Here is a 12,444-nt window from a genome sequence, read left to right as displayed (position 1 = left end):
AACTTGGCCCATAGAATGACTGGCTGTATTATCATCTGTTTGGCTTGGCTTCATTGGGTTTTTGTGTGCTACACTCCCTCATACACCAACAAAAACATCGTGCCTACTTTATTAAATTTTCTATTAGCAACAAAATTTTGATGTAGCTGGATTATGAATTTTACTTTTCCATTTTACTGTTGGGAGCACAATACACAGATTTAGAACAAGAACAACAACAAAAAGCAGCAACCACGCATGAGCACTCTTGCGTCCATCTAGCAGCCATCCCAAGGCAGGACTTGTGCTTTCTCCTGCTTTATCATTCTGCTTCTCCACACAGCCATTGACTGCTTGGTTCTGAAGATATAACATCGTCTATTTTTTTCTGTGCTAGACAATTATTAAACACTTTTCAAAGCAAAATAAGGCAAACTCACAAAGCTGAGGATAACCACTATAGTTTCAAATGTCCACAAATGATTTTATTCAGATAACAAATATCTGAAATAGAAAAATAATATGAATATTCCCTCAAAGTTGTGGGAACCTCATACAAGGGAATTACAACAGACTTTATGGGCTATGCTCTCTCAGGATAGACTAGTAGGGAAGAAAAGAAGGCAAAAAGACATGACTGTGCTAATTGACCACAAGTTAGGATGCAGTCAATTCTACTGGGAGTTTAGGAACCGTGTCCCTTCAGAGCTGTTGCTCCCTAAGCAAGTGGGCTTGGTGCCTAAGTCCTTGGTTTAGTTCACCACTAACTCCATACCATCTATTATAAGCAGTATAACCTAAGTGGAGACCATGTCAGCAAAAGACACATCTGTGAAGGGTTGTCAAGCGCTATCCCTGGACCAAGTTCAAAGGTGGGATGCATTGATTCTCAAGTGGGATTTGGATGGAGGTCTCTGTAGAATATGATGAGATTGGCTAAATGGTACCCTTGTGGTGGAAGAATAATCTGAAATCACTCATCATCTAAGGATGTCTGCAGTAGCCAGTTAGTCTTCCATGGGATGCCTGGAGCATCAAAACATGGATTTCATACCATGTTCAAAGTACAATCTATAATAAAGACTGATTCATGACAAGAGGTCAAAGTATGAGTCATTTGCCTAATTACATCGTCCCAACCCTCTCCTCAGAAAGCTAACTCAAACAGTGACTCACACTTTCTGACTATGGGGGACTGACTGCCCATGAGTTCTCTGCTCCTTCTGTGCCACACACCTCTCTGCTTCTTAATGTTGTCTGTCGGCTTCCACATCCAAACAACAGCACTCTTTTCCTAAACTTCTGTTAAAGGTTGACGGTCATTTCCTTCCAGTGTTCCTCCTGCATGAAGTTATTAATGACCTGTGATCCATATTGAAAAGAGGGAAGAAAATAAGGAAAGAAGCAAAGAACAAACCCGAAAAAAGTCAGCTTTTACACCAGGTTAGGAAGACTGCTCCCTCTCCTTCCAGTTGAGCCATTTGATACAAAAGATTTAATGCTCCTATTCTGCTTTAAGCTGGGAAACAGGCAGGAACTCAAAGGGCAGAGCAGTTAAAGTTGGTGTAAGCTGATTGCTCAAGGGAGATGTTTTGTCAAGCAACTGCTCCACAATCGAAAGGATTAAAAATGACATTTCTTACATGCACACACACACATGCACACACACATACACATGCACACATACACACACGCATGCGCACACACATGCATGGACACACATACATACTCACGCACACACACACCCCTCCCCTCACTAAATGTCTTTGCTCATCCAGACTAATTTCAAAACTTTCAAAAGTCAGATGGAATGTTTTATTCCTGAAATGCTTCTATAATTTACATGTGTGTAATAAAAGTATGAGGACTTAGAGAGTTCCTTCTTCTCTGAACAGCAGATCTGTTCATGTAACCATTTTGTCTCTGATTATGCGGATAGTAGCCCTGGATGAAACTTTGCAGACAGAACTTGATGTTCCTTTTGTTGTTGCCTCAGCATCCCTGAGGATGCCCTTTGCTTAAGTAAATCATTGTGAAATCGGAGGAAGCAAAGGTGAGAAGGAAGAGCCTAGGAATATAAGGGACAGAGGAATCACAGGCAAGGGCAGGCCTTGGGCAAACCTGCCAATATTCCTTCTCATGTGGCTTTCCAACACATGGGATCACTGGTTCCCCAGTGCCATAGATTTACATTTATTGGTAAACATGATAAGAACTCAGTAGAGTTTTCCAAAGTCACTATTGCTATATACGTGCTGGTGTAACAGTTTGTCAAACTGAAGATATCTCTTCTCACTGTACAGCAATAAGGCTTTCTAGTAAGAGTAACCATCAGAAACCTTGAAGGAACCCAACAGAAGGTCTGAAAGTTACGTAGTGATGCACTTACCAATACTAGGTTTTATTTCCAATTTTTATTTATTGTGTATGTAAATGTATGGGAGTAGATGTGCACATGGGCCATCGTGTGTATATGGAAGTTAGCGGAGAGCTCTGGGAAGTCAGTTTCCTTCTGCTGCCTGTGGCTTCTGGGATTGAACTCACTCGGGAGTCTAGGCCTGTGTGTAAGTGCTTCTACCCACCGTACCAGCCCTTTAGCTTACATTGAGGAGCACAGTGTATTAGTTCAGTACCATGTTTCATATTTTTAAATTAGTTTCCCATAAGCAGAATGTGAAACATGTCATAGCTCCAGACTCCTGGCTCCTCCTCAGAACCTGCGTAGTTTGTTTGCCTTTCTGACAGTAACTGACTAGTGCTGGGGAAAGTTTCTTTATACCAAGGGCACGAGATCTCTAGTTAACCATGTGACCTGTGTCTCCAAATCCCAATGCAGCACCATTGGCTACTTACCATTGCTCTTGCAGTATCGTTAGTATTCTTGTTGTTAAAATAAAAGTATGATTTTTAAAAAGCCCTAGGGGGCGGGAAGATGGCTCAGTGTTTAAGAGAATTTGCTGCTCTTGCAGAGGATGTGGGCTTGGCTCCTGGTACCCACATGGCTGTATACAACTGTCTATAACTCCAGAGGATCAGACACCTCTCTCTGGCTTCCATAGGCACCAGGCACACACATAGTGCATGCACATATATGCGAAACACCCGTGCACATAAAATAAACCTTTTGTAAAGGAAAATATAAGTCAGTGACAGTAATGAAGAGATGATAAGAACAAGGCAGAGATATGAAATGAGGAGTACCTTGCAGCATACAAGCTAAGAACAACTTAAAAAATGCTGCGGCAAAAGTTTACAAAGCTTGTCATAGATTTAATTTGTTTTTAATTACTATTTTTAAAAAATCCTCAATCTTTGTTTTCTTGTTGTTGCCTGCCTGAGTCCCATACCTGCTGATATTTGAAAGTCTACATCTGAACCTATCTCTTTGACCCTGCTTCTGATGAGGTAAAGGAAGGGGGTTTTCCTTTTCCTTGACTAATGAAGTATATAATACAGTGTTCTTACAAGTTTCCCTTGGAAGGTTAAATAGTAGAAACTGTGTTTTTCTTCCTAACAGCCAGCTGTGTCCACAAGGATTCTCTGGAGGTAAAGGAATTGACATAATGAATGACATGGGGATTTCTTAGCCTGGCTGGGTAGCCCAACAATAGCTCTCTGCATGCCAAGAGAGACTGAGAACACAGCAGCCTCTCAGTGCACAGGCTGAATGGCTCAGTAGTCCTTGTCTGCCTCTGAAGGCCTGGGAGATTCCTGATGAGGGATCTTCACTCCAGTCTTTGTAAGAATGCTAGAAAAGCCAAGTTCTGGTCCCAGTGAAGGATGACAATGGAAGCAGCAATATAGTAGATGCACAGACCAGGAAGAAGCAAAAGCATGCAAGTTTAAGTAGTGCAGCCTTAGAAGTAGCAGTTGCCACTTTAAAAACACAGGCTACTGCCTGTTATTTTGTTTGTTTATTTATTTTTAATTCTTCTCTCATGCAATACATCCCACCAGCTGTTCCTCCACCCTCCACTCCCCCCAGTCCTCCTCCTCCCTTCCCTTTCCCCCAAATCCACTTCTCCTCCATTTCCCTTCAGAAAAGATCAGGTTTCCCAGGGATATCAAATCAAAGTGCACCAAGTAAAAATAATATTAGGCACAAATCCTCATATCAAGGTTGGATGAGGGAGCTCAGAAGAGGAAAGGGTATTAAGAACAAGCAAAAGAGTCAGAAACACCCCCGCTCCTGTTCATAGCATTAGGAATCACACACACACACACACACACACACACACACACACACACACACACACACACACAGTAAAACACAGCATGTATGCCAAGGACCTAGCATGAATGCTTGTCACTTTAGTCCCTGTGAGTCCCTGTGAGTCCTTCTTTAGCTGATTGTGTGGACTTTGTTCTCCTGGTTTCCTTGACCCCTCTGGTTCCTACAAACTTTCCTCGCCCCCTTCCATGGGGTCCCCAGAGCTTTGCCTAATGTTTGGCTGTGGGTCTCTGCATCTGCTCCCATCTGTTGCCAGAGGAAACCAGTCTGATGACAACTGTGCTAAGCCCCATTCTAAGAGTATAGCAGAATGTCATTAGAAATCATTCCATTGGCTTTCTTTTGGCAGGGGGAGGGGTATTGGGGGAATTGTCATATCTAGTTCTATCCTAGGTCTCGGAGCTGTCCAGCCTCCAGTTCCTGGTCATGCATGCACTGTTGGGTATAGGCTGCCTCTCATGGCATGGGCCTCAAGTTAGACCAGCCATGAGCTGGCCAGTCCCATAAGTTCTGAAGATACTATTAGCCCAGTACATCTCACAGACAAGACAAATTGTAGATCAAAGATTTTATGACCGTCTTGGTGTCTCACCACTAGGAGCCTTGCCTGGTTACAGAAGATAGCCAATTCAAGTGCCAAATCCCCCATATACGACTGCTAGGCGTCCTTTCTAGGGTCACCCTCATAGAATCCAGGGAGTTTCCACTGCACAAGGTTTCCACATTGTCTCCCAAATTCTTCCCTGCCCGCCGCAATTCCAATAGTCTCTCCCCATTTACAACCAGCCAGTCTGATCTCTCGTCCCCATCCCTACCCACAGCCAGTCCAGCCTCAAGATCTATTTTATTTACCCTTCCCAGAGAGATCTATGCATCCTTACTTGAGCCTCCCTTTTTGCTTAGCCTCTCTGGCTCTGAGGATTGTAGCATGATTATCCTTTACAGCAAAGGTCCACTTATAAGTGAGTATCGAAGTGGTGCCAAGGAGAAAGCACTGCTTGTTCCTGGGGAAGTTCCCCCCCCCCCCGCAACCCACCCATTTCTTTTTCTAAAAACTTTCACAGTCTCCTGAGAGTGTCCCTCAGTGGATCCCAAATTCATACACCTTACCGGTCAAGATTAACCATGACAATACTGTTAAAGTTTTGTGTGTGTGTGCACGCACACATGTGTGTCCATGCATGTGTGTGTGTGTGTGTGTGTGTGTGTGTGTGTGTGCTGTCTTTATTTTCTCTAGCATACTGACAGAACTGACAAGCTGTCAATGATCTCTCTTTCTAGATTATATTAAAATCTGAGCGTAAGAGGTGCAGGCACATCACTCCCTCTCTCCTTATCAACACCAGAGCTAACACCACCCAAATGAAGATTTTCTTTGCTATTTTTCCCCGGCAGCTGATTGTTAGCCTAACCCAGTGCCCAAAGATGGATTCAACAGAGAACTCAACTTGCCTTTTAAACAAGGAAATTATTCTGCTCTAACTTTATTGCTCATATTAAACTCCTATACCGTTAAAACTGTCTTGTTTAAATGAATGTACACCGGATGCATTGTTTATTCAATTTAATTGTAGTGGGAAAAACACCCATAGCAGGGAAACGGTTGTGTGAACTGGTTTTTACCAGTCACAAGACATGTGAATGAGTGTCCAATTAAAGTGTGGCTCACTAGGACTCGTATAAGAGTAACATCTGTTATCTTAATTAAACAAGTTGCTATATAAAGGAGCTTGCACGGCTCACTCTGTTAGAGTAGGTTCTGACCTAGAAATGTGGGAAGGCTTTCTTCCCTTTGTGGGATTTTGCTGCTGGTGGCATTCCCAGTTGGTCCCATTATACCACAGACCTGACAACCTCTGTGATCTACAGACCTACGCATACGCTCACACCCTCAGAGCCTGCAGGGAGGAAGGAAGTGAGGTCCATGATGCAGAACTGAGCAAATGAAACAAAACAAACACTGATAAGAGTGCTTTGGTGTCCTCATGTGCTGTGACCTGGAGAGCAGGGGTAGTGGGCGGTGAGACCTGGAAAAACAATGGGAACTAGGATTTATTAACTCCAAGCCGTGCCAAGCACCGAGGAAAACCTTGCATACAAGCCTCAGAACTCTCTGCCTGCATCTCTGAGATCCAAAATGAAACAAAAGTTGTTTTTCTTTTTTATCTCCCCCACTACTTACTAATATATTCAGGTACTTGGGGCAGACGTGCAGCAGCTTCCTTGGTGACGAAACTAAACGGAATCTCTGGATCTCTTTTACCTTTGCCCCCTTTTAATCACAAAATTAAACAACTGAGTTATGATAAATATTCAACTTTGCTTTGGATATTATGAAAATAGAATGCTAAAAAAATGCTATGTTGTTGTTCCGTGTGTGTGTGTGTGTATGTGTGTGTGTGTGTGTGTATGTGTGTGTGTATGTGTGTGTACATGTGCCCATTTGGTGTGAGTGATAAAACAAGATCCCTTGTTTGTTTTTAGATTCATTCATCTTATTTTATGTATGTGCCAATTTTGCCTGGATGTGTGCACATGCAGTGCATACATGCATGTTGCCTGCCGAGGTCAGAAAAGATCTAGATCAACAGAGGTCAACAAGTGTTTTTAATCACTGAACCTTCCCTCCAGCCACACAAGGTCCTTTTGAATGTGTGCAGAGTCTTGGTATAGGTAGCATTTTCGCTGAGATATAGAACAAGATAGAGACAAGCATTGAAGATCAGAAAGGAGATAGAATACATGTGCCATAGTGTGTGTGTATGTAGGTCAGAGGACAACAGTGTGTGTGTGTGTGTGTGTGTGTGTGTGTGTGCGCGCGCGCGCGCGCGCACGCGCATGAGCGTGTGTGCACATATGTAGTGTGGAGCTGCAGGACTGCTTTTCGCCCTGCCCTGCTCCCGGTCTCCGAGCGGCAGGCTGCATCCCGCCACCCAGCTTCTGTACGGCTAGCTCTACACGCGAAATAACAACACACAAACTATATTCATTTAAACACTGCCTGGCCCATTAGTTTCAGCCTCTTACTCACATCTTAACTAACCCATATCTAATAATCTGTGTAGCACCATGAAGTGGTGTCTTACTGGGAAGGATTCAGCATGTCTGACCTGGTAGCTGGCTCCATGGCGACTGGCTCAGAAAGGAGAGACATGGCGATTGCCGGAAGCATCTGCCTCACTTCCCTCTTCCCAGCATTCTGTTCTGTCTACTCCACCCACCTATGTTCTAACCTATTAGGCCAAGCAGTTTCTTTATTAACCAATGAGAGTCTTCCATCATTTCCCCTTTTTCTGTTTAAACAAAAAAGAAAGGCTTTAACTTTAACATAGTAAAATTTCATATAACAACAGTTATCAAGCAAGAATTACAGTTACAATATTTATATCTATTTTATTTTTTATTATATCTAAGGAAAATCATAACTATCTATCTACTCTTCAACTCCATCAAAGACTCCAGAGGATATAATATTACCTAAGTAAATGAGAAATAAGCAACTTACAAAACTCTAGAAATCACAGAGACATCTCACTGCCTGGACAGTCACCCAAAGTTCCTCTGTACCATTCGGGCATCCATCTTCGGCCTACAGGCCCATAGTTTCCAGCAGACATTTCCATGAAGCAGGAAATTTCAAAGGCAGTTCAGTCACTATCTGTTGTGTCCTGCAGAAAGTCTCGCAGACTCTTTCATGAGTAAGGAACCTCGAAAGGTCATCTCACCTTTAGGCAAGTTCAGAAGTCCTCTTTCTGTGGGGTCTCTATATCCAGTTTATACAACAGTCCAGGCAAGAGCAGTTTCTTACCCAAATGGCTATCAAACTCCATAAGGAGCCTCTTCGATGCCCATCTTCTTCTTGAAGTAGATTGGTGCTGCCAGGAGCAGATGTGTCTCATTGTCATGAAAAGTCCTAAGTTATTAAAACATTAAATGCCATATTCTGTAGTCTTTGAAAGATATTAGGAATGCTTATCTAACTGAAATATATCTCTATATATCTAGAAAATCTAACATGACTACAAGCTTGACTATTATCGATGATTATTCATTAACAACCTATATTTCCTAATTATACATTACATTTTTAAAATGAACTACACAATCAAAATACCTTAGTCAATATCAGAAATACATATACATATAACAAAACTGATCTTAAAATCCATACCAATGCAAATTATTCATATCTATATCATATCCCCCTTTAAATGTAAAAGAATATTTATAAACAATATTTGGGAATATGGACGTAGTTTCAAAGAGAGCATAATAGTATACAACATCAAGATTCTCTGTGCATTTTCCATCTTTGTGCGGCTTTATTTTAACCTCTATTTCATTTATTTTTACTTTTTGAGACAAGTTCTTTGTATATCTTTGTCCTGGAATAACTCTGTAGACCAGGCTGTCCTTGAATGAACAGAGATCCACTTGCCTCTACTTCCCAAGTGCTGGGATTAAAAGGTGTGTGCTACAACACCTTGAACTCACAGAGATCTGTCTGTCTCTACCTCCCAGGCATTGGGATTAAAGGTGTGTCCTGCCACACCTTGAAGTCACAGAGGTCAATCTACCTCTGCCTCCCAAGTGTTGGGATTAAAGGTGTGTACCACCACACCAAACAACTTCCTTTTTTTTTTTTTTTTACTTTTAAGAACTTTAACCTTTAGCCTGCATATATTTTTAACACACTGGAAACCATTTAGAGGTTTTCTTTGTCCTTGAATTTCTCCTTACTGTATATCTCTCTTTTTCTGACCACACGAGTCTCTAATTTACCAAGCAACATAGGTAGGACCAAAGCCATGGCCTTGACAGCTAGATCCAGCCCATTCCCTAGCCTTCCAGCCTCATGGCAGAGGTACCGGCTGTAGCCATGTTTATCACCACAACTCTGTGGCGGTTCAAGGTCCCTGCCAGCAAGCAAGCTGCAACAGTGTCAAACAATAATCAAAAGCTCCATAGTCAGGACCACCCACTTGAAAGAGCCAGAGCCTGCCCCAGCAGGATGGCCCAGAAAGTTGGCACTTCAAAACCGCACAACCTTTTTCTTGCTACGGCTGAAAACCGAAAAGCATGCAGTTGGCTTTTCATCAACACCATTTAAGTGTTTTGGGGCAGGACCTCTTAAAAGAGCTGCAGGGTTTCACAGCTAAAGCTGAGTCAGGAAGCCTCTCTTAGATGAGAGCTCTTGCTTGCCTCTTGCAAGCAGAGCCAGACCTGAGAAATTGCTGCCACCAAGAAGCCATGCTTTACTCTATTCTTTCCCAAGCTTTCTCAAGCTTTCTGTGGATTCAGTTATCCACGTGGGCGCCATTCTGTAGTGATGAGTCTTTAATTTACCAAAGAATATCGGTAGGACTAAAGCCGTGACTTTGGCGGCTGGATCCAGCCCATTCCTTAGCTTTCTGCGATTCCAGCCTTGGCCCCACATTGAAACTAATGGGCCAGGCAGTATTTAAATAAATACAGTTTGTGTTGTTATTTCAGGGCATAAGCTAGCCAGGTGGCCGGGAGCTGGGCGGTGGGAACACAGCCCGCCGCTCATCACTACACACATAGGCACAGGTGACCATGAAGTTAGAAAAAAACTATCAGGACCCTTGGAGATTGACTTACCAGTGGTTGTGGGCTGCCCAACCTGGTTGCTGGGAACTGAACTTGGGTCTTCTATAATAGTTGCAAGTCCTCTAAACTGTTGTTTTCAATCTACTCCAACTCTAGTTGGCTCAATCTCAGTCATCTTTGTCAGAGTTCCCTTTGCTGACTGTGTATAATGTTTAAGTGTTTCAAAGCACATACTGCCTTTGCTTTTCTAGTGGATGAAGGTATGACTGGGCATAAAATAAACCAGCCATACCATTTTCTTCATGGAATCAGAAATTTCCAACAATCAAGGAAGAGCTAGAGCACAACCATTTGAAGACAGATCTCTGGGGGTATTGTCCCTTACTCTTTCTGTATTACCAGAGCCACTTCCTGCTCTTTCCATGTGTCTGTGGTAAACTCCTCCAGTTTGGCTCATCCCCCCCCCCCATCTCTTGTTCATTCAATTAATTCTTCTGACATGATTCACCGGTTACTGACAACCTCCCAACCATATCTAATGCTTGTAAACAAATGAATCATCTGTCAGAAGATGACTCCTCTCTAAATCTCCCATTGCAAAATGAAAATCAAAAGCCAACTCTTTAATGACATTTCTCTTATTTCTTGAAAATGACTTCATTTTATCCCATTTGAAAATGACAACTTCCTAACTTGGCTGTCTGACATCTTTGGCGGACAGTCTGAAACATTCTGCTTCATCAAGGTGTTTGCATTCTGCATAGTAATTCACCCCATGAACCACTTCATCTGAGACAAATGGAGTTGTTGACCATATGGAATGGCAGAGATGCACTGAACTAAAAATGTTCCCCTCCAGAGGCCAATTTTTCCTAGAAGGAGAACAGCACTGGTATTTGGTGCCCATTCTCATGAACATATGCTCAAACTCTCTGGCTGTGATGCAAGAAGTAAAGTTTGGAGGATGAAATCTTTTGGCTAGGTTTGTGTGTACTCAGGTTGTCTGGCATTTGTATCCTCCCATAGTGAGCCATTGTTCTGTGCTTCATTGATTTTTGCTGAAGGAGATTTGGACAATGGACCTGAACTTGCCAAATGAATTAATAAGTCCCTGGCCCATCAGCAGCTTGTTATATAAGCATCTCTGGCCCAGTAGTCAAGCCTGACACTGTTTGTGATGAGTATCAGGTTCTCATCTGAGTGACATTCAGTCTGCCCATCTTTAGGCATATTTGAGTACATTGCCTTTAGCAAAATGAGCTCCCATTGACCTGATGGCACTGAATAAGCTGGCAGACAATATGAGAAGTACCCTGACACATCTCTTGGCCACAAATAGAGGAGAAAGGAGGGGAAAAAATAAGGCTTACCTTTCTTAAAGCCTCAGGATCTGAAACCTTAGGCAAGGGCTTCTTAGGGTTTATGTGAAACTGGTCAGTGCTGACATCTTCCATGTCTTTTAAACTTTCATTACTATCTTCTATCTTGAGACAACTGGTATACCATTAAAAGTGCTATATTTGGGGAATAGAATCTGGAGCCAGATTTGCTATCTATATATCACATGCAAAAAGTCAATTTCTCATCTGTAAATTAAAAAAAAATAACTGTGACACTACATTGAGATTTCATTAGACAAGAAAGTGCCTTATAACTGTTAGTCCACTGTAGAGATTCTGTCTTATGCATATTTTTATAAAGGTGATATTATTTCACATCTACCATTTTATAATTTGGCTTATAAGTTGTGACACATGGTAGATACCATCCTATATGGAAGGACATGGCATTTGCACCTTATATTTAATACAATCATTTTTAAGATTTATTTTATATCTTATGTATAAGAGTGTTTTGCCTGCATATACATATGTCCATCCCATGTGCATCTAGTATCTATGGAAGCCAGAGAAAGGTGTTAGATCTTTTGGAACTAGAGTTATAGATGGTTGTGAGCCATCATTTGGCTACTGGGAATCTAACCTCGGTCCTCTATAAGAGCAGAAAATGTTCTTCAGTGCTGATACATCTCTTCAGCACATTTGGTACAATTTTATTGCACCTTATTATTTTAATTTGATACAAATATATATTAGTCAATTTTAAATGACTGGGTATCTTTCTTAGAACTGTCATTTAACTGGCCACTTTATATCAAGTGTATGGGTTCACAAGGATTTGAAACAGAATTAAAATACTGATTGAGTATCCCTTTTCCAAAATACATGGAATCAGAAATTTTTGACATTTTTGAATTTTTAAGATTTATGTATTTCCATAAGATATGATTCAGAGCTCCAACCTAGAGCATGTGTTTCATATACTCCTTATTCACTTAACTTGAATATAACTTTATATGATTGCCCTTTAATAATTTCTTAACCAAAAAGAAGTGTTATAGGGTGGAATTTTCCACTTGTGATGTCTTGATGGTACTCAATAGGTTTGGGATTGTAGGGGATTTTTGGTTATAGAGTTTTCTGACTAGGATACTCAATAAGCTAAGTAGAGAAATGTTAGGCTGTCATAATTTTAACTGTCTATCAGTGTATCAGAAGCAAATAACTTTCACTGAGTACCTATTTTGAGCTAAATTTTTATGCATACCCATCTGAATTTCCACCCAAACTCACCATTTTGTGGTCAGTTTGCCTGTGAAGAAA

The 12,444-nt window shown here is 41.6% G+C and overlaps 1 protein-coding gene across 1 annotated transcript in view; it reads left to right on the top strand.

The window, feature by feature from the left end:
- Cntn4 (contactin 4) overlaps positions 1-12,444 on the top strand; it is a 353,211-nt gene that overhangs the window by 214,126 nt on the left and 126,641 nt on the right. The gene's annotated exons all lie outside the window — the stretch shown is intronic.

This window comes from Arvicola amphibius, chromosome 2 (genome assembly GCF_903992535.2).
Source record: "Arvicola amphibius chromosome 2, mArvAmp1.2, whole genome shotgun sequence".
NCBI lineage: Eukaryota > Metazoa > Chordata > Mammalia > Rodentia > Cricetidae > Arvicola > Arvicola amphibius.
Note: the sequence above shows the minus strand (reverse complement) of the source record. Positions and strands in the feature narration are given on the sequence as shown.